At 40.2% G+C, this 24,074-nt stretch overlaps 1 protein-coding gene and 1 long non-coding RNA gene across 2 annotated transcripts in view; one reads left to right on the top strand and one right to left on the bottom strand.

The window, feature by feature from the left end:
* Positions 1-4,600, bottom strand: part of LOC136874941 (uncharacterized) — a 216,593-nt gene extending 211,993 nt beyond the window's left edge. The window contains exon 1 of the long non-coding RNA XR_010860321.2: positions 4,516-4,600. This is a non-coding gene — a long non-coding RNA (uncharacterized lncRNA). The remainder of the gene's footprint in view (positions 1-4,515) is intronic.
* Scgdelta (sarcoglycan delta) overlaps positions 1-24,074 on the top strand; it is a 545,288-nt gene that overhangs the window by 75,191 nt on the left and 446,023 nt on the right. The window lies entirely within an intron of this gene.

Here is a 24,074-nt window from a genome sequence, read left to right as displayed (position 1 = left end):
CTACTCCACTCTGTGTCCACTTTGCTCAGCTTTATCGTACTTCAGGTTACTGCCACGTGCTTTCAATCTCAATGTATCATGCCGTGTTAAACGTTTGAATACAGGCATGTAACTTCGCATAAATTCCTTAAAGAACCGTGAAATTGATTACCAATTCCCGTACGAAGAACGGGTATATGTGCTGGTAAGAACTAAAATATCTAATACCGTCGCTGCTGTGCCAAAAATGCTAATGTGACAATGCACTTCCTATCCATTATTTTCCTTAAGAATGGTCACGCCTCGCAGCCACATGTTGATATGCAATCCATCAGAGCAGTTTTCATTTATTTTCCCCGGAGCATATGTAAAGGAAAATGAACCTTACTCTACCGAACTGTAGGAATGTATATTTGTATGACTTATTTACCAACTCCTACAGGATGATGATTTAAGGTTACTATAATAAAGATATTTATGTGTATGTTACTGATCGAGTAACAAACTGGTGAAATCCCAACCCAAGTGTTCCAGCTTCGAATCATAGAAACTTTGAGTAGAATGTTCAATGGAACTGCTATCTGGTAACGAGTAGGGAATTCAGTCCTAATCTCTCGGCCAAATGAACCTGAGGGCCCTGCCAACCCTAGGTATTACGTTTATATTCAGATGAAGTACACCACATCTCCCAGAAAATACTGGTTTTACCGTATTTACAAAGTATAGAACAATTACTAGTTTGTTAGCTATGGTGAGTTGACCTACCTGTATATCCCACTAGGGTTACTGACGTCTGCCTTTTAGCCGGATATTCTGTGTTTGGGACGTCAAAAGTGACGTCACCTTTGTACGAAAGATAGCCCCCCTTTATCATCCTTGTGTTTTGACTGTAATTGTTTTAAATGTAATAAAAATCGAACACGTGTAAAAATGAAATTTAGTATTAAAGACTAGATACAGTATTCTCGATCGTCATCTTTGTTGTTACTCCTCAGTTACGGAAATTTAGCAACTTTGCATTTCATAATATTCCCCGAAATTCCCCTCTCTCTCCTAACCCATTTCATGCTTGCAACTTGCTCCTCAGCTTCAGGTGCTACAATGTTTACTAACTAGCGCTGTTAACGGAGCGGAGGCTCTGGGCGCTTTCAAACGGTGCCTCCGGAGAACCTCCGATTGAATGACAAGCGGGCAGTTTGAACGGGAGAAATGAACGAGCATTTTTACAGGAATTTATAACTTGTCGCTATTATTGTACGAGACTACGCACCCCCGTTAAAACTTCAATTATTTGGCAATATTGCAGATAGCATTCTTATGTACAAACAAGCGCGTAAGGTGAATTTGATACAGGAGAAACGAACGCATATTTTTACAGGAATTTATAACTTGTCGCTATTGCCGTGTGAAACTGCGGTCCTCCGTTACTACTTTAATCATTTGACGATATTACAGATAGCATTCTTACGTACACACATAATTATGTAACAGAACCTCCGGTTGAATGACAAGCGCTTAGTGTGAACTTAGTAGGACTACGGGAGAAATTAAAGAGTATTTTACAGGAATGTATAACTTGTCGCTATTACTGCGTGAAATTTCGCCCCTCCGTTAAATTAATACTTGACTTATTTGGCGGTATTACGCATAGCATTCTTATATACAAACATAATTATATAATATCTTAAATATAAATATGTTATAATTTATAATAATAATGTTATTTGTTTTACGTCCCACTAACTACTTTTTAAGGTCTTCGGAGACGCCGAGGTGCCGGAATTTAGTCCCGCAGGAGTTCTTTTACGTGCCAGTAAATCTACCGACACGGGGCTGCCGTATTTGAGCACCTTCTAATACCACCGGACTGAGCCAGGATCGAACCTGCCAAGTTGGGTTAGAAGGCCAGCGCCTTAACCGTCTGAGCCACTCAGCCCGGCTGTTATAATTTAGGTCTTGTCCGTAAGTGTAAATTAATTCGTTATGCAATAATTAATACTAGACCTATTACCTTTTCATGCATGGCTGAGTGGCTCGGACGGTTGAGGCGCTGGCCTTCAGACCCCAACTTGGCAGGTTCTATCCTGGCTCAGTCCGGTGATATTTGAAAGTGCTGAAATACGTCAGCCTCAATTCGGTAGATTTAGTGGCACGTAACAGAACTCCTGAGGGACCAAATTTCGGCACCTCGGCGTCTCCGAAAGCCCTAGACGTAGTTAGTGGGACGTAAAGCCAATAATATGTTTATTATTATTATTATTATTATTATTATTATTATTATTATTATTATTATTATTATTATTACATTTCACCACCGGACGATAGAGTATAAGCTCTAAAACACGTTGTGAAATACAATTTAGTAAAAATTGTGACTGGTAACATTATTAATTATAATCATAATTATGCATCAACAACAATAGTATTCCTTCACAAGTATTTTTTGTTTCTATACAGGAAGACAAAGGACTCCAGCCGTTTCCGGCTGAAGGGAGTTTCTTTTCTCAGTTATAATTTCCCCAACTTTACAAAATACTTTCTCCGCCAGAATGGATGTTGCTGGTACGGAAAGATACCATACTTACCATAACGTCAGTCACTGCAGTTGACACACCCTCGGCGTTCTTCTAAAATAAGAAGTTCAGTAACCCACCGCCGAATGACCTGGTCCCTGCCACGCCTTCCACAGAAGAGCGATGCGCTAAGTATCTTTGTTCCTGCTTCTTAAGCAATGCAGCAATTTCCGATTCCGCTTGATTTGGGTCTCTTCAGCCTTTTCTGCTGATCGAAAAAAAGCTTTTTTGAAGCGTGGCCATTAATAATAATAATAATAATAATAATAATAATAATAATAATAATAATAATAATAATAATAATAATAATAATAAACGAAGGGTATTGTGTAAGTTCTTCACAGGTAGGGCCTGCCCTTTTCTGAGGAACAATTGAACCTATATATTGTTAGTTGTGAGTAGCCAGAGTGTTTGTACCTACAGGTACATGCGATATGATTTATATGTCGATGATTAATTTCCTTGTTAATAAATATTAAATGCAAGGATGCATTAACTTTTCTGAATGACTATACGTTTTTTGTTAAGGGGTATTGTTTGGAACATCGGTGATACAGATCCATTTTTGTGTTTGCAAGCAACGCCTTTTATTGAGGTGGCTACATTATTGGACGTAAGTTTGAAGTTACAGCCCAATACGTCCGTACAGTCGAAATTAGTGCTGCGAACAGGTGGCGGCCCTCCGGTTAGCCTTCGGAGCTACGTTACCGCTTTGCTTCCGTCGGTAGTACCGGAGATCATCGGTGGAGCGCTGTGATCGTATTATCCGATTCTGCGAGCGCGTGCCCCATTGATGCGAAGAGGTGATAGATGGTGCCAGGTCGCGGAAGTACGGCGGGTGCAGAAGGATGTCCCACCCAAGCGATTTCAAGGTGTCTTTCCCTGGTTTAGCTTTTTGAGAGGTGCATTGTCTTGCAACAAAATCACTATTCCATTGCTTCTGGCCCATTCCGGTCGTCTTTCTATCAATGCGTGATTTAAACTAATCATTTCCTGCCGATAGCGGTGTGCATTAACAATTTCGCCGGGCTTCGCCTGCAATTGCTCGTCTTCGCACTTTTGTGGTCTACCAGAGCGCGCAATGCCTTTCAGATTGGAATCACCACGTTTAAATTGTCGAAACCATGTCTCACATGTTTTAATCGACGGAGCATGTTCACCATGAATGGCGGTTTTCTTTTGATTAAATACGAGCAGCAATGCGTGCCGCAAATGTTCTTTTTTCAGGCACAAATGTCGACACGATAACTGAACGATGCAACACAGACATTAAGTATTTAGGGGTTGTAGTAAGGATGTAAAGGAGAGAGCATATTTGTCTCTGGTGAGACCTCAACTTGAGTATGGTTCCAGTGTATGGGACCCTTACCAGAATTACTTGATTCAGGAACTGGAAAAAATCCAAAGAAAAGCAGCTCGATTTGTTCTGGGTGATTTCCGACAAAAGAGTAGCGTTACAAAAATGTTGCAAAGTTTGGGCTGGTAAGACTTGGGAGAAAGGAGACGAGCTGCTCGACTAAGTGGTATGTTCCGAGCTGTCAGTGGAGAGATGGCGTGGGAGGACATCAGTAGACGAATAAGTTTGGATGGTGTCTTTAAAAGTAGGAAAGATCACAATATGAAGGTAAAGTTGGAATTCAAGAGGACAAATTGGGGCTAATATTCATTTATAGGAAGGGGAGTTAGGGATTGGAATAACTTACCAAGGGAGATGCTCAATACATTTCCAGTTTCATTGCAATCATTTAAGAAAAGGCTAGGAAAGCAACAGATAGGGAATCTGCCACCTGGGCGACTGCCCTAAATGCAGATCAGTAGTGATAGTGACTCATCTGGTGTGTGTTGGTAGGTTAATGTCAGACGAACAAAGTGACGTATGTGTCAAATTCATACGCGACATACTGTTCGCTGGTGCCGTCTCTTAGTGAAAGCGGAAAAGACTTATGCATACACAGGTACTTACAAGTTTAATAGGCTTCATAAATCGGTAATGCAACCAGAAACAGTAAATTGTGTTCACCGCCGATTGTTTCCAATGCCACATCATCTGCAACAAACAGATATTCACATTAGTTTTGATATCATCTACTATAAGAAGCGCAATTATTGTTCAAAATGAGTCAAATATGTAGTTACTTTATGTCAGTGAGTAAAATAAATAAGGGGCTGAAGAAGTGATCCTGTAAAACACAAAAATAAACCGCAAAACGCATAGTGAAGAGGATCACGAAACAAAGACCGAAAATCAACTTGATCAAATGGAGGCAGAGTTTGATAATGGCAGACCAAAACATCGGACACTTTCGCAAGAAGAAAACGCATCTGGGAAAGAAAGGAATGGAGAGTGCCGAAGAGGGTATATCGGAGTTCATGTCAGAAGTGTGAATGTTGCTGTAATAGCACCTACATGGTGAGTCCCGGCATCTAATCTAGAATAAAAAAGGCAATGTGCAATACAGTGGGGGGGGGGGGGGGGGGTAATTGCTAGTAACCTTAAAGTATCAGCAACCAGAAAAAACAATAGATGATTTAGACCAAGTTACCTTCGTAGTTTTACAAATGAGGCAACCCTAACCCCACTCCAAATTCAGTACAGTATCATATTCATTTTATACTACGGCGAAGTAATGCATTTCTGAGCTAAAAAGTCAATGAAGGAGTGGAGATTTTAGTTACCACGGCAAAATACACGTCTCTGAGATAAAGCCATAGAGCTGAAGACCGACATCATCTAACCCAGCACATATCTCAGCTGTATCAGGCGCATACTCTCCAGTCACGTGCCAAATGAATGTAGTCACGTGATACTGCAAGTGTGCGGCAAGCTCTTTCGTCTCTACTCTAGTTCCGACTTCCTCTCAAAAGTTATATCTGAGCCCATCTTTCCTAAATCATTCTTCCGCTGTCTGCAAGTTTTAATTAATATGTGAAGGGTTCTCCTTCGCTCTTCTACTCTCGCAAGCACACACACAGTAGCTACTGAGAATGAAATTGAAATAATTTTGTACAGTTTTGTGAAAATGAATAATTTGTGTGTGCAAGGATGTGCGTGAGTGTTCTAGTAGCATAGAGTAGAAATATCACTTTTCGTTCGATCCAGTGTCATTATAGTTTTACAAATGGGGCAGCTCTAACCCCACCCCTCAGTCACGAGGAAGTGTGAAATGAAAGCCAGTTGATCGTTCCACTAGTACCATTACTATTCAGTTGCGTCATTGCCACCTAGGGGATATGCCTATTTACAAAAGATAAATACCCGGCAGGCACTTTGCGAATTTAGCTTGTGAGAGTATTGCAGGAAATTGTCGCGAGGAAGTGTGAAATGACAGCCAGGTGATAGTTCCACAACTACCATTATTATTAAATTAAAAACACATTTTACTTACCGTATTCCAGTAGTTAGGGGTTGCATGTCCGAGGCGGTAAAGACGTGCTCGATTCACCTGGAACGAAGTTGGTTCGATTCCCCGTCAGGAAGGCGAAAAATGGTTAAAAAGAGGTTTCCAGTTTCGGAATTGCAAATGGCTCTAAGGTTCACTCAGCCTACAGTGTACAAGAGATATGGGAAATGTCTTGATATCTATGAAATAAGTGTGTATAACATTATTAAAACCAATTCGATCATTTATTTTGTTAAAGTCCCAATTTTTCTTCTAGTGCCATATCCTCGTAAAAGGATGAATTTTAATTTAATTTATTGTGGATATTTCTAGACGGCCTCGTAGTGTAGGGATAGCGTGCCTGCCGGAGGCCCCGGGTTCGATTCCTGGTCAGGTCAGGGTCTTTTACCTGGACCTGAGGGCTGGTTCGAGGTCCACTCAGCCTACGTGATCAGAATTGAGGAGCTATCTGACGGTGAGATAGCGGCCCCGGTCAAGAAAGCCAGGAATAACGGCCGAGAAAATTCGTCGTGCTGACCACACAACACCTCGTAATTTGCAGGCCTTCGGGCTGAACAGCGGTCGCTTGGTAGGCCAAGGCCCTTCAAGGACTGTAGTGCCATGGGGTTTGGTTTGGGTTTGGTTTGGATATTTCTAGCCGGGTGCAGCCCTTGTAAGGCAGACCCTCCGATGAGGGCGGGCAGCATTTTTTCATGTGTAGGTAACTGCGTGATATTGTGGTGGAGGATAGTGGTGTGTGTGTTGTGTGAGTTGCAAGGATGTTGGGGGACAGTAAAATAACCCAGTCCCCGAGCCAAGGTTAAGGTCCCCGCCCCGGCCGGCGATCGAATCCGGGACCCTCTAGACCAAAGTCCAGCACGCTAACCATTTAGACATGGAGCCTGACAAAAAGTAAACTCGTGTCCTCATTCCGAGGGGGTGCAGCTCTTCTCAGGCACACCCTCCAATGAAGGTGAGCGGCACGTACCATTACAATCACATACCAGCCCTCCCGCCATTCTTAAATTTCTGGCAGTACCGAGAATCGAACCCAGGGTCCCCGAGGATGGCAGCTAATAATACTAACCGTTACGCTACGGAGGCAGACAAAAGGATGGCGACCATGTTGGAGTATTTTAATTCTTCCTATTCTTTGTTTTCCGTATCAGAGTTGTCGTACCATCGATGTCGTTTCCCTGTCCAGGATTCTCTCCCACAGCCTCCTCCACCTCCCTCCCGGTCCATGTTTCCCTTCAATCGTGCCTTCTATGATCAGGATGTATTGTATTTATTATTATATTATTATGCTATTTGTCATTTCGAAAGATATAAAAGACTTAGGCTGCGTTTAGTGAGCGTTCAGACTTCACTCGACTAAGTGCCTCCTCCCTGGTGACATGGCCAACCCCTGGAATCTTGAACATTCTGTGGAACATCCACATTTCAAAGTCCTGCTTCATTTTCCGTCCTTCGACACCATAAAGCAGCGCTGGTAACATATAATACTCCACGACACGCCACAGTTGCACACAAGGTATTTCGATTTCAGAAACACTTCTTTTAGTGCCGATTCTAATTTTATACCTATATTTATATCCCATCATTGTGTTACCCAATATCCTAGGAACGGTACTTGAACTATGACACCCTTTTTAATGGTTTTTCCCTTCTGGTTAATAATAGCGTTGGAGACTTCGAAATTACTTCATACTGATTCGATTGGCCCGAATTCCAAAATTTAATGTTACACGGAACACAATTGTAGAAATACATAAAATATTCTACTGTGAACATGCAAACTGAAGAAATGTTATGGGCTAGTAATCCAGACTTGGTATGCTTACCTCACGGAACTCCTTCTGTTTTCATCAACCCTTACTTCCTCATCACGTAAGGGTCACAAGCTGGGTATTGAACGTTAGTTACTGGTGAAGCGGCGTGTTAGTTACACCAACAACGCTTGGATTATATATTTGAAATTATAATACTTTTCTTATTAATATAGCTGAAATAAGAGGTGATATCAAGGGTCCAGAAAATTTAAAACATTTCATAAATTAAATATCCTGGCATAGTCAAGAACAAACGAAATGAAAGATAAATTTTTGATAGAATTTTAAACAGTTATCGTGGAAACATAATTCGTAGAATACTTTTAATTTATAACAACGGAAAGACCCAAACATGTGAATAAAAAGTTAATTTATAATATTATCTGAATTTACTCAGCAAGCGGAGTGATAGTGCGTTAAAACGCGCCACGTCTCTGCATTCGGGATACGAGAGGTATGAACCCCACCGTCCGCTATCATGACAATGATTTTCACTTTCAGGCTAATGCCGGGAGAGTTCCTATTCATAGGCCTTACCCTATTCCATTCACCACCTTTTATTTCATTTTGACCGAGCTCGATAGCTGCAGTCGCTTAAGTGCGGCCAGTATCCAGTAATCGGGAGATAGTGGGTTCGAGCCCCTGTCGGCAGCCCTGAAGATGGTTTTCCGTGGTTTCCCATTTTCACACCAGGTAAATGCTGGGGCTGTACCTTAATTAAAGCCACGGCCGCTTCCTTCCAATTTCCAGGCCTTTCCTATCCCATCGTCGCAATAAGACCTATCAGTGTCGGTGCGATGTAAAGCAAATAGCATTTCATTTTGATTATCCCCTCAACTGACGATGGCGACAGGAAGGGCATGCGGCCGTAAAAAGACGCCATATAATTTCTTATCACCTCATCTCCATCCCTGTATGACGAAACGGGACTGCGGGTTCGACATATATTAACTGACTTTACTCACTTCTTTTCAGAGAAACGTTCAACTTCCTATGTATCAACCATCAAGGGATTAATCTCAAGCGTTAATCTTAATATTATGTAACTATTTGAAATGTCCTTATAAATGTTATTACTATGAATACTTTACTCCAATGGCAAATATTATTTGACCTAATAGTGCTTAAATTGCTCATAAAATAAATAATTATGTAAAAGTTGATTTTACCCGCAACTCCGCCCCCGTCGATCAGGTATAGTTAATTAAAGCAATTGTGTCTCATAAGAAACGTAATACCATCATAAGTCGAACAGAAAATTCCGCTAGTTTTAGCTATTGCAGTTAAATGGATTTGAAGAAACGTAGGTAAAAAATGATTGTCAGAGGTTAGATGAAACATTCTGGAAGGTAATACTTCCATTGTCAACTAATGTTAAAATAAAATGGCGTATGGCTTTTAGTGCCGGGAGTGTCCGAGGACAAGTTCGGATTGCCAGATGCAGGTCTTTTGATTTGACTCCCGCAGGTGACCTGTGCGTCGTGATGGGGATGAAATGATGATGAAGACGACACATACACCCAGCCCCCGTGCCAGCGAAATTAACCAATTATGGTTAAAATTCCCGACCCTTCCGGAAATCGAACCGGGGACCCCTATGACCAAAGCTCAGGACACTAACCATTTAGCCATGGAGCCGGTCAATGTTAAATATTTATAGTAGTTTTTATTTGTGTTTGTTTGTTCGTCACTCGATGGTGATTATATTTCCGAAAAGTATAGATGTTGGTATGGTATTATTTGCATTTTATTAATATTAGCTCCTGCCCTCGTCCCCTTTTGCGTGGAAATAATGATTTTGCCTCTGTCATGGTTTTAAAGTAGAGATTTGCAAACTAATTTGGTTCGTGTGGGCAAGGACTTGGAAACATATAGTTATTTAGTTGACGGATTATACATACGTGTTTTCTTCGAATTTTTCATAGAACATTGAACACCCGAAAATAAGCTGAAATGGTATGGACGCATGATGAGAATGGAAGAAGGTAGAGTTCCAAAGCGAATATTAATTTTTTTTTAATTTTTTTTTTTTTTTTTTTTTTTTGCAAGTTGCTTTACGTCGCACCGACAAAGACAAGTCATATGGCGACGATGGGAGAGGAAGGAGCTAAGAGTGGGAAGGAAGCGGCCGTGGCGTTAATTAAGGTACAGCCCCAGCATTTGCCTGGTGTGAAAATGGGAAACCACGGAAAACCATCTTCAGGGCTGCCGACAGTGGGGTTCGAACCCAGTATCTCCCGAATACTAGACACTGGCCGCAATTAAGCGACTGCAGCTATCGAGCTCCGTAGAGAAAATAATAGGACGAAGACAACGGAGAAGGCCCAGAAAGAGGAGGATGGATACCGTGAAGAAGAGTATAGAGAGGAGTAAAAGAGGAGAAATATTGGAGGTAGGAAAGGAGTGGTGGACAGATAGACAACTGTGGACGTCCTTGATTGTCATACCGATCCGGAATACTGGAAACGAGAATGAAAAAGAAGCAGAATTGTCAAACATATAGTTTGAGGATATTATTAGCGATTGGAGTTTCTAATCATAGAAAAGCATTAAATATATTGTTGTGGGTGATCCTGTAAATATACAAGGTGTACAACTTTGCTTCCGCCGTTTGTCGATGCATGGCGACAACGGTACGTAGCGGTCGAACGAAACAGGTCGCAGACGTCAGACAGTTAGCTTGGACCTCGGTCAACATAACCCCATTCAAACTTAGTCGATGTGTGTCTGCATCCTAAGCTTGTTCTAGATTCAGCATGGCAGTGTACGAGCTCGGCATTTGCGGGAGGTGTTACTGTTTTGTTTCAATATGAAGAAAACAGCGACTGAGTCTCATCGAATGCTCACACGTACGTATGGTGAGGACGCTATTAGTGGAAGAACGTGTCGTGAGTGGTTTCAACGCTTCAAGAACGGTGATTTTAACGTCGAAGACAGGCATAGTGGTGGAAGAGAGAACGTTTTCGAAGATGCAGAGTTGGAGACATTGCTGAGTGAAGACTCGCGTCCAACTCAAGAAGAATTGGCACGATCAGTGGGAGTGGCACATCAAGCCATTTCAAAACGTCTCAAGACCATGGGTATGATTCAGAAAGAAGGAACTTGGGCCCCGTATGAATTGACACCAAGAGACGTTGAACGGGGACGAAAAATGGGTTCATTACGATAACCCTAAACGCAAAAGATCATGGGGATATCCCGGCCATGCTTCAACGTCGACGGCAAAACCGAATATTCACGGCTCCAAGATCATGCTCTGCATTTGGTGGGACCAGCTCGGCGTCGTGTACTATGAGGTGTTAAAACCCGGTGAAACCATCACAGGTGCTCGTTATCGAACGCAATTAATGCGTTTGAGCAGAGCATTGAAAGACAAACGGCCGCAATACAGCGAGAGGCACGATAAAGTGATTTTGCTACACGACAACGCTCGACCCCACGTTGCAAAAGAACTCAAAACACACCTGGGAATGTTAAAATGGGACGTCCTATCCCACCCGCCGTATTCTCCAGACATTGCTCCCTCTGATTATCATCTGTTTCGATCAATGGCGCATGGCCTGGCTTACCGACACTTCGGATCTCATAAAGAAAACACAAATTGGATCGATTCGTAGATCGCTTCAAAAGATGAACATTTTTTTCGAAACGAGATTTGAACACTGTCCGAAAGATGGGAGAAAGTCGTGGCCAGCGATGGACACTACCTTGAATGACACATGTGTAAGTATTCTGTTTCATTAAAGCCTCCAATGTTGGGGACAAGACGGCGGAAGCAAAGTTGTACACCTTGTACTTATGTGATCCTGACGACCTTCTTGTAGACATTTGTATGCTTTTAATTCTTATGCATATAGTTTGCGGATTTATTTTACAGTTTAGACAGTATAATCATAACAAGTAGATCATCTCATAAAAATGCATTATACATTAAAATATGTGTGATTGCTGGTGTACTCAGTACTTTAACTTGGATGAATAAAAGTGGCGTTATTTTCTTCCATTTCCTCCGCAGAAACCATCCAGGTAACAGAAACATCGCTGGATTTATACTGTAAAAAAATTAAAACTGTAATTGTGGGTGAACGTTTGAAGATATGCACATTGTCTCCCGAATTTTTTGTTTTAATTGTTATGCCATATAATTCATATGCATTATGTTTGCGGATGTCATTAATGAATTATGCAGCGTAAGCCTGTAAAATTGTCATCTGGTATAATTTTCTTCGAGTTGTTTCGCAGAAATCGTTATTCTTCGGCTTGCATTAATCACAGTTCAATATTTAATACACTAAAACCTGTGCCTGGAGATCCCATAGATAACAATGGAAACTGGATCTGTTCAGTGTTTCAAGCTAACACTAATAAACTCATACATAAAGACAGACAGACGTTGAGCTTTTTACATGTAAAGATAATTATGAATTGGTTTACTGTTCACATTCTGAAATCGAACTTAACAGTGGTTTAGGGTAACTACTGTATGACTCCGACAAACTACGTGTGTGCCTATACAGCTGTTGATAACACTGACCGTATGTCGTGTTTCTAAGGAGTATGTTCTAATTTGTGATGCACTGAGTGCTCTAACTTAAGGGTGAATGTAAGTGGTGTCTCAATATTCAGATGGATGACATCTTCACAGTTTCTGAGTTTGTTACAGAAGTCAACAAAGAAAAATAGAATACTGCCTCTAATTTGCGACCATAAGCGACATTTTATTAACAGGGGATGCAATGAATGAATCTATATCTTCTCTCCCTACGTTGACTTCTACTGCTTGTGTAGCATCAGTGTCGAATCTGACAGTTGGAGTCGAGTGTATACCAGCTTTTCGTTTCTTCAACGAAGGTGATATTATTTATTCGAAGGGTGCTGGCAATAGTAGAGTTTTGAAGGACCTCAGCTTTGATTCCTTCCACATACGTTCGAAACCCTATATTGTGCCCTTTTCAATTCGCTTTATGGGTGCAATATTGTCAAAATTGTCAATTTCTCATTTAATACATTCACAGTAAAACTGCACTCTAAAAAACAAAAATGATCGTGTATTATTAGGACGAGTACAGTGTTTCAGTAAAGACACCAGATTTAACAATATCCGAAGACTATCTAGCATGTAAATCTTTCAAGGTTGGTTTTATTTGGTAGCTTATTTGAACTGGGATGATCCGAGAGGCTTATAAGAGAGTTCACAGAAGTCCCAACTCACAAAACAAACATAAATTTTATTAAAATTAATTAGTACATGTTTCGTCTTTATATCAAGGACATCATCAGCTATAGCTTAAATATCCTTTCAAACTAAAATATAAAGTTTCACACAACAAGAAGTGGTTAAAATTTAATGAAGGTTAAAATATCAAGTCCTTGATGTCTAAAACAGGCATCGTTAATCGAGAGCGAAATGCCTTCGGAGCCAGTTTGCTCCCCGTTCTCGAGGAACGAGAGCAGCTTAGCGAGCAAGTAGGAGAAGAAGTAGGGGAAGTGCATGACGCTGTACTGTATGTACAAAGGCCAGTGACGCAAGTACAGTACGGCCACGGTATGCAACCCGCCTGACTGCTGCTCTCTTGCCACGTGACAAACACCCGTCCAGAGCGGAGCAAGTAACACCGGCTCCCAAGAGCAACTACGTGATGACCTCTGGTCTAAAAGCCTTTCGTTGATTGTGAAATAATGCACCAACTTGGGCTCTTCTTAAAATGATCATGTTTGTATAGATGTATTCATACACAGCGGACCCTCCACAGCAGGACGTGTATAAAACAACTTAAGCCAGCGAGGATATGTTCTTTCAATGCCTTGAATTTTAACAACCTGGCTTGAGCATGATTTTACACAACGTCCCACACATCACAAGTCAAGATTCTCCAAACTCATAATATAGTATGATAACGTCTAAATCAACATGATCCATTTTAAGAAGAGCCCAAGTTGGTGCATTATTTTACAATCAACGAAAGACTTTTGGACAAAAAGGACTTTATATTTTAAACTTTATATAAATTTTCTTGTTGTGTAATACCTTTATCTTTTAGTGTTAAATTGTATTTAAGCTATAGCTGATGATGTACAGGACATAAGGACGAAACATGTACTAATTCATTTTAATTAAATTGATGTTTGTATTGTAAGGCGAGACTTCTGCGAACGCTCTTATGAGGTTTACAGTGAAAACAAGGAAACATTATGAAGTTATAGTATGTAACAATCCAAGTGGAACCCAGCTAATAGTATTTGATATAGGCCTACTAGAAAATATATTTCTCTCACCAGACAATTGTAAGTAAAATCTTACCACAAGAAGGCCGTAACTTGGATCGATCCACGAAGACATACACCAACCGGTCCTTTTTTGAAATATGGTTGTGTTGTTACGGCTGGTATTTCATCAAGAAGTGTAACACTGTTGTCTATTTTACTCAATCCGTTTCCGATTTCATGATGAATTTTCGAGTAGCATCAAGTTACATAAACCGATCGACTAACTGTACGAACGATGGTAAGTTAGTGTAGCTCATTGCAGGAATGAAGAAAGTGGAGGAAACAGAGATCATCTGATGAGTATGGAGGAGAGTCATGTAGCTATAAACTTGGATTCAGTGGATCAATAAGAAGAGGAATCTAATGGACGAACCTCCACAATAGGAAGAAAAGAACAGAGATCTTAGAGAATATATGTCTGATTTTCACATTTCTAATTTAGTGCATTGATTATACAAGCATATCGTGTTGTTAAAATACATACTTTAGTACTCGCATGTATTTTGAGTAGTCAGCCCGAAGGCTGGTTGGATCCTCAACAGCTCCATATGTGGCCTAGGCGTTACTGAAGAGGTGTACAAGGGAAACCAAGAGTGAGGTAGTTCCCATTGCTTTCCTCAATATAAACTGACCTGTACACAAATCTGTACAAGGCAAACAAATCAAAGAAGCAATGACCAGCGAACAAGAGAATCGTGACTTGGAACCCCATCATCGTAACTCTGAAGATAATTTTCTGTAATTCTCTATTTTCAGACCAGGCAAATGCCAAGGCTCTGCCTCATTTAGGGCTACATCCTCTACATTGTCATATTTCCCACAATGTCGTTGCCAAAATCCTACCAGTGTGAAATAGAGCAGTGATCATAGAGAAAGTTGTACTATTTCCAGATTTACTAAACGAACAGTCCAACCAGACATATCTAGGGATTCAATATTCGTGAAGTGTGCAGTATATACAAATATGTAAACAGCAACATTGGCTAACAAGATAGGATTCTAGTTAATTATAACTGAAATTCAATTTATTAATCCAGCACACAGCTTCTCGAGTTACCATAAGAAATACATGTGGCGATCGGTCTGATGTGGAGTAGTGATGGGATATTCGATTCATTTTACTGGATCGATTCATTTGATTCCGTTCACGTTACTGAATCGAAACAGTGATCCGATTCACGGCATATTAGGGTCATCGTTCCTATTACATCTGTGTAGTGTCTATTGATAAGACAGCAGCAACAACATTCAAAGCTTGCTCCTGCCATCTGGTCTTCATTCTATGAACTGCTTTCCTAGGCGTCATCTAGCTTTCTGATTCAGGTTTCTCCTGGCATCCACCTCTTCGCATCAAATTTTGATGTTACAAAGCCTTTCTCCCACAGTGACAACTCCATTGAATAAATATATAGAATTAGATTTAAAAATATATATACGCATAATCATCAGTGATCTGCATTTAGAGCTGTCGCCCAGGTAGGAGATTTCCTATCAATTGTTTGCCTATACTTAAATGATTTCAAAAAACATGGAAATTTAATTGTATTCGCGGTACGTACTGTAACCGTCCAGGCTTCTCCAGCCATATTAATTGTTATTCTACAGTCCTATTACGTGATATCACTCGATATCAAAATTATCCGTCATCGGCAGTTTTTCATTAAGACCTGTTAATAACTTCAATCAACTGTAAATAAGAAGGCTTTTGGAATCATACTGCGTATATTAGAACATCATTTATTATTATATTATATGATAGGAATTCACTATGTACTGTAAATACGGCCAATATGTTGAGACAGAGTTTGTATCATTTCATCTCATACTTGTGTACACGGAAAAGTTATTCTTGACACTGGAAATTTACGATGACTCACTGGGTTTAACTCATGAGCAAAGTATTATACAGCGACCCGCGCGCAAGGCTAGCGCAAGCTACGAGACTACATCATTGACACGCCTACTTGTTTCTTGTGAAGAATGAAGAGAGGGCAGATATGATATGTGATCAACCAGTCCGATGCTACGTTGTAAAAGAGACTTGGTATGAAGCAGTTACCTAGGAAGGGGATAGCTCGTGTATATTATCCTGCACGGAGCAATCCAGAAACACACAATTATTATTTTCGGGACAGTGAGTTGTCGCTTCAAGATACAGTATGTAGCTGCTGTGATGCTGTCGGATCAGGGTGAGACGAAACAAGGATACGGCTTGTAGTATATTTTATATTATTCTGGACGAAGAACTGCGTTAGTTCGAAACTACGGTACTTAGTACAAGTCTGTATTGTATCAAGAGAATAGCTTAGTTGGATTTAGGTTCCTGATAACATGGAAAAATTCATAACACTGAAATTTCTCCTCCTAAGATCAACGGTGATCAATTTTCACAAGCATATGGCCAATGTCTAATTTAAAGACTAGGCAGTTAGTGAGTGCTAGTCTATTTAGCCCAAACCATATCGCTGAAGGAAGGAAGGATGTCCATGGAGCCAGTCTACAACGAGAAAAGTGGAACGAGTAACCACGGAATACAGATAACTCAACGGAAGCTACAATTGGTGAACCACAATTAGATAATGCAAGCAACAGTAAATTACAGTAACGTTAAATTCTTAATTCCCTCCAAGCTAAAAGGAACTTTTTCGACTCATCTCATTTTGCTTTGTGTAATAAATTCATTTGACCAGCTATTGCGTTGATTTTCTTTCTCAAAATGATACTTAATGGTTAGTTATTTAAAATCCTACCCCTGTGATTTAAGTATATGTCTCTATGATATTCACTATAAATTTTACTGAACAGTTTTCTTTCAAATTGTAAAGCTGGCACCCAAACAATACATAGAGAAATGGGAAACCATGGAGTGATAATTGATATTCTATGTGCGTGGCAATTTGGGGGCAAGCCAGATATCGTTTATTTTTATATTCATGTGTCCCCAGCTATTAACTTTCGTCTCCTCAAGTGTGAAGATAAAGGGAGGGAACAGTTACAGTACACAATACTAAACAAATAAGTTAAAAATGAAATGCAGGAAAAATAGACACTTGTGTGGTACTATACAAGCTCGTTATATTACAGTATAGAACTTACGTAGTTAATAATAAGAAGAAAAAGAAGAAGACGAACTGACATAACTCAAATTTTATACACATGGTTTTCCATCAGTTCTCTGAAAGTCGCAACTCTATTATATATACAGAATTAGATATAAAAATATCCGTGTTCCCAATAAGTAGCCTACATATTGAATATAAACCAAATAAGTTGCTTTACTTCGCACCGACACTGACAGACATTATGGCGACGATGGGCTTGGTGTGTAAAGGAAGCGGCCGTGGCCTTAATTAAGGTACAACACCAGCATTTTCCTGGTGTGAAAAGAGGCAACTACGGAAAACCATCTTAACGGCAGCCGACGGTAGGATTCGAACCCACCAACACCCGAATGCATGCTCATAGCTATACGACCCTAAACGCATGGCCAACTCGCTCGGTCATCTTTCAGAATATGTCTCCTTCTACCAGTAGAGGAATTTTTAAATCGTCATATTTTGTATAAGCTACCCGAGATGCAGGGTAGCCTTGTGGTTTTCTGATTCAACATAATTTTATTATAGTTATTGAGTCAGTCGGCTCACTTACCCACTGTCCACGTACAGCGGTGATCTCGTGATTGGATAATGAAGTCTTATGCAGTGATGTAACATACTAACTGAGAAAATACCGAGTGATTCTTCCCAATATACTGTAAAACAGACAATTTCGAGTGGTCACGAGCATGACTTATAGTCATAAGGTAGGCTAGAAAGCTGAGTTGAATTAGTTGTCGAATGTCAAACTAAGTTATAATACTGATTCATTAAACAAATAAATAGAACCTAATAGCCTACCTATTTACTAGCTAGTTACTTTAGAATTATGTTTTGACTACCCTTTTAAAAATGCAAATAAATACATGCATTATTTAAACCTCCCTGTAAGAAGAGGACGATGAATGCAAATGAGCTGAGGGTGAGAGCCCGTCTTATCGTACGATTTTTTAGTGTGCCATGGTTCTTTGTGTCTCACTGCAGCGGAAGTTCGGCTCCCCGCCGATGTCCACTGTGTCGTAATGAACCGTGTGAGTGTTGTGTCTCACTGAGACGTGATTGCGCACGATTCTTTCAGTGTATGTCTCGCCCGCAGCGGAATTTCGGCTCCCCGCCAATGTCCAGTGTGAACTGTGGTGTGTGTTGTGTCTCACTGATCAGTGAGCGAGCCACTCAGCACTGTCTGCTGCGAGTCAACTAAATCGTGTGCCGTGATCTCACCGTTCCTGTGAATCGATTAACTCGGACACTTGAATGAACCGATGCGCTGCGTCGAATCATACACTCAGCAGCCAACATTAATGTGGAGCTCCATAGTCACACGTGGAAGTCGGTAATGTCTCCACTTATGCAGAATATCACTGCACCTGTCATGGCCTATTTTAATTCTATTTCGGTGAGTCCAGTTCTTGCATAATAGCTGGTATCAACATACACGTTTGTCACCTAAGAAGATATTGTGTAAATCCACTTCTGTTGTTTCCCAGTGATCTATTTTTGAAGGGGTTTAGGAACTTCTCGTTTCTATTTTAGCAGAAGTAGGTGGCAATATATATGGGGAACTGGTTTTTAATGATTCTAAAACGCCACCTGAAGGGCAGGCCCGACAGACACGCGAAAGTCCACCAATTACTTGTTCATCATCCAGAACATGTGACAGTTTAACCAGGACACATTAACCCTACCAGATGTATGCTGAAACGTCTACCAGGATCGGCGATCCTCACGACTGTGTTCACTGTAATTAACATTTCAGTAAGCGTCGTCTTCCTTTGTTAAGGTGTAAAGCAGGGCAAAGTGGGGTACTATGGAGCGGTGACATAATGTCTTCAGCGGTGAATGACGCTTTCTTTGAAAGTACATGGGTGCCAGTGTTAGAAGATCGCAGGTGAGCTCTACAATAACAGCCTCACTTTACAGAGGTACGCTTCCGTATTACTGGCGTAATGAACTGGGAAAATATCATAGTCGGGTTTTCTAGAGAGTGACAACTTTATGCTTCGTAAACTCCTTGGAATTGCCGATCACATTATTTGTCACCCATCGAACACTCGTTGGACCATCTTCTCCACGTTGACGTGTTGTCGTTTTGGCACGCGGGAAGAAATACCGTAGAATAATAAACGCTTGTTTAATTTGATGTTCAGTCGTATCAATAAAAATAGCGCGGCACGAAACAGTCTGTCGCGATGCCGGTATTAGTCATAATTTTTGCCGCAGGTGGGTGGAATATTATCCTAAAGAAATAACGTACTGATCAATATATTTTGTCTTTACAAACAAACTAATAGAATTTCATTTCAGTCCAACAGATACTTTCCTTGACAATGCGTGTAACAATAGTAACAGACAATCCAGAAAAGTAATTACAACATCCCACTTGAAGAATGACCCACCTTAGTACTCACACTCAACGATAAGAGAAGGGAACTGCATCATAAATGTCATGTACTCAAAAGTTATGACTCACGAAACACTTCTACACTGCTTTCGTCCATTCCGAATGCTGTATTTTGTAGCAATAATGAATACGACAATAATATTAATGGAGTAAACTGTTGTAAACGAAATTGCGCGTGTATCGCTCGGCGAGAGAGAGAACTCCCTTAACCTCTGACGCAAGCAAGGTTATCAATATTTCAGTAATATGAAGAGTATAAGACAGAAAGAAGTAAACAGGGCCTAGCAAGTCCATAAAGAAACATATAGCCTACAGACTTGCTAGTAATCATGTTGCTTACTGAAATGATCTGATCACGTTCACACTAACCACAAAAGTTGTGTGCAATTATTAATCTGTAATAATGCGACAGCTCTATAATTTATCTCGAGAGAATCTGGGGCTAATGTTATATTTATTTTGACTCTTTAGCGAAAAAGTACAACATTAAAAATAGAATGGCGATGAAAGTGATTAAATAAAAAACAAATGAAATGCGTAGGTATTTGATTTAGTTATGTCGTGGTCTAGCTGTAAGCTATTTATAAATTAAAACTTTCACCTCGAAAATATACTTTCACTCTTAATTATTTGGGCCGCAGTCTCCCAATATGTTGGCGGTTGGCATCATCAGAACAACAGAGTTATGTTGATTGTGCGCTCTATGGTCAAAGGTTTTATTGAAGATAATTCATGTTTAGGCCAAAGAAACTATGGAGATGTTTCAGTACCATGTTCTGTAGAATTTATATAAAAACAAGTGCACATAGGTGCAGTTAAATGAAAGTGATAAAAGGAAAACGATAAATGTTCGGCGAAAGACTGCTATGATTGATTGAAATGGTTCATATTCTTATTTCAGATTGCTCACTTTGTTAAGAAGAAAGTCATACTTTCCAGTGTTGACTCAGCTTTACACTCTGCCCAACGCATAAGTTCAATTTAAATATTACACTATAATATACCAGTAAAACAACACACTATTGAACAAGGACAAAAATATACACTATTACACAAAGAATGACATGTTTCGTTCTTAATAGAACATCATCAGGTTCTATCAAGTCACACTCAATATTTGGAGGTATTTATGTTTATGTCGAAACACCTAGGAATTTGAAATTTGGAACTTATCTTAATGAAGTCCTGCTTTTGTCTCCACTCCAAAATACAATGCGAGGCGTTTGAGAAACCCTTACTCTTCCATTGGCTCGAATCTAAACGGCTGTCATTCCGTTGACCCTCTGTTATGTCACACCACCTTCCCGGGTCACGACAATGACACGCTGCACTTTCCCTTCAGGTGCTTTGACGCTAGTATGTCTGGCGCCATGGCTAAGTGATTAAAGTGCTGGCCTTTGGTTACAGGGGCCCCGGGTTCGATTCCCGGCAGGGTCGGGAATTTTAACCTTCATTGGTTAATTTCCCTGGCACGGGGCCTGGGTGTATGTGTTGTCTTCATCATCATTTCATCCTCATCACGACGCACAGGTCGCCTACGGGAATCAAATCAAAGGACCTGCACCTGGCGAGCGGAACCTGTCCTGGGATCTCTGGGCACTAAAAGCCATACGCCATTGGACACCAGTATTTCATTAGTATTATAATTGTTGTTGTTGTTCTTAATATTATTAAATATTAATATTATTAATAATAATACTGCCTTGAGGAATTCTCCTCTTAATTATTACACGGTTAGATAAAGTTTCGTCTACTCTAATTCTTTGAGTTATATTTCTATAAATATAGCCATCTATTCAGTCCCTCTTTGGTCCAGTCTAATTGTACTCATTTTTTCAGTAGTTTCCCATGATCTACATTACATTAAATAAGCATGATCCAAGAATTAAAAACTGCCTCTGCTAAGATTGGTTTGGAAATGAACATTAATAAAACAAAAATACCAAGTCCAGACAGTCAACCACTCGAAATGGGAAACCAATATATAGAAGCTGTCGATGAGTACATCTTGGATACAAGATAAAACTTCGAAAAGACAACCAACGTGCAGAAATTCCTCCCAGAATAGGTATGAGTTGGACAGAATTCCGAAAACTAAGATTCATCCTCACCAACAAGGATGTTCCCATTAACCTGAAGACCAAGGTTTATAATACGTGAGTGCTGCCAGTTGCTACTTACGGTCTGGGAACGATGACTCTGACGAAGGAAAGTGTTCGCAAGCTTCAGCGAACACAGCGAGTCATGGAGCGACAGATGCTAGGGATCAGCCTTAGGGATAAGATCCGTTCAGAGGACATCAGGAGAAGAACTAATGTAACAGACATTCTAGAGAGAGTAGCAAGACTAAAATGGCAATGGGTAGGACACGTAGCTCGACAAGACTACAACAGGTGGACCACTAGGATTGTTCACTGGGGACCATGGGAACATAAGAGAGGCATTGGAAGACCCCAGAAGAGATGGCTCGACGACATGAAGCTGTTGGCTGGAACACGCTGGTTCCAAGTGGCTCAAGACCGAAGACGATGGAAGCATATGGAAGAGGCCTATATCCAGCAGTGGATTGAAATAGGCCAGAAAAGAAGAAGAAGAAGAAGTCAAACAACAGTCCTCCTATTACAATTATTTTTAAAGGATTTGCAAGGTTTCTTAAAGAGCGTGTAGATTACCATTTTTCACTAAACCAATAATGTCTTACAAGAACACTCAAAATATAAAATTACCGTTATAATTGTCAGAAAATTAATAACAATAATAATGTTTACAATCCCAATTATGTGATTACCCTGATGAAGATCTTTCGTTATATTAACACCTAGGTACTTGCAATGATCCCCGACAGGAACTTTCACCCCATCAACGCAGTAATTAAAACTGAGAGGACTTTTACTATTTGTGAAACTTACAACCTGACCTTTAACCCCGTTTATCATCATACCATCGCATACTGTCCATCTCACAACATTATTGGTGTCATTTCGCAGTTGCTCACAATCTTGTAACTTATTTATTACTCTATACAGAATAACATCGTCCGAAAAAAGCCCTACCTCTGATTCCACTTCTTTACTCTCATATTTATATACAGTATAAGAAAACATAAATGTCCAATAATACTGTCTTGAGGAATTCCCGTCTTAATTATTACACAGTCAGATAAAGCTTTGCCTATTCCAATTCTACGAGTTCTGTTTTCTAGAAATATAGCCGTCCATTCAGTCACTCTTCCGTCTAGTCCGATTGTACTCTTTTTGCTAATAGTTTCCCATGATCTACCCTACCTTAGATAGGTCAAACTCTATACAGTACATTTGACCTCCTGAATGCACGATATCTGCTATATCTTGACGGAATCCCACAAGTTAAGCTTCAGTGGAACAACCTTTCCTAAACCCGAACTGTCTTCTATCGAACCAGTTATTAATTTCACAAACATGTCTAACATAATCAGAAACAGTGCTTTCCCAAAGCTTACATGCAATGCATGTCAAACTGACTGGCCTGTAAGTTTCAGCCTTATATCCATCAAACTTTCCATTATACACAGGGGCTTATATAGCAACTCTCTCTATTCATATGGTGTAGCTCCTTCATGCAAACAATAATTAAGTACTTGTGCCTTTAGGTACCTACATATAGTCGTCCATTTTTTACTAAAATTCGCATGACCGCCAATTATGCTTGCCATCATGTTATCCTTAGCTGACTTCTTTGCTAGATTCAATTTTCTAATAAGTTCCTTCAATTTCCCCTTACTTCCATAGCCATTTCTAACTCTATTATTTTCAACCTGCACCTCCTTCTTAGACTCTATACTTCTCTGTTATAATATAGTGGGTCTTTACCATTCGTTAGCACCTTAAAGGAACAAACCTGTTTTCACATTCCTCAACAATTGCATTAAACCCCTAGGCCATTTGTTGGTCGTGCATCTTGTCGTTCGCATTAACTTCTCAACTGACATCTGGTAAACTGAGATCGCCCGCTACAATCACGTTCTTTTCCATATCGTTTCCCACATAGATGATTATCTTATCAAATAATTCCGAATCAGCGTCAGCGCTACCCTTTCCCAGTCTGTACACTCCAAACACATCAAGTTTCCTTTTATCTTTAGAGATGAGCTTTACATATAGAATCTCATGTTTGACATCTAACTTTTTCGTAAATTCTTCTTTCAGCAGAATGAATACTCCCACTCCTACACTTCCTATCCTATCTCTAACGATACACACTCCAGTTCCGTCAGAAAATTTTGCATGCATTAAATCATTTCACAGCCATGATTCAACTCCTCCTATACTCCTATATTGGTAAGTATATGAATTACTTAATTCTATTTATTTCTTTACAATACTTCTACAGTTCACCACTAACAATTTTACGCCGTCCCTACTTGACTTCCAGATCCCTGTATCATTATCACCGCTCCCTAGACCACCCCGTTTAACTGAATGTACCTCCCTATAAACCTTCTAAACAAATGTCCTAAATTTATACGTGACACTGCGGTTTAAGTGAATGCCGTCTGAGTGCAGATCCCT

This window comes from Anabrus simplex, chromosome 1 (assembly GCF_040414725.1).
Source record: "Anabrus simplex isolate iqAnaSimp1 chromosome 1, ASM4041472v1, whole genome shotgun sequence".
NCBI classification, from domain to species: Eukaryota; Metazoa; Arthropoda; class Insecta; order Orthoptera; family Tettigoniidae; genus Anabrus; species Anabrus simplex.
The sequence above is the reverse complement of the archived record's forward strand: the minus strand, read 5'-3'. Positions and strand labels throughout refer to the sequence as shown.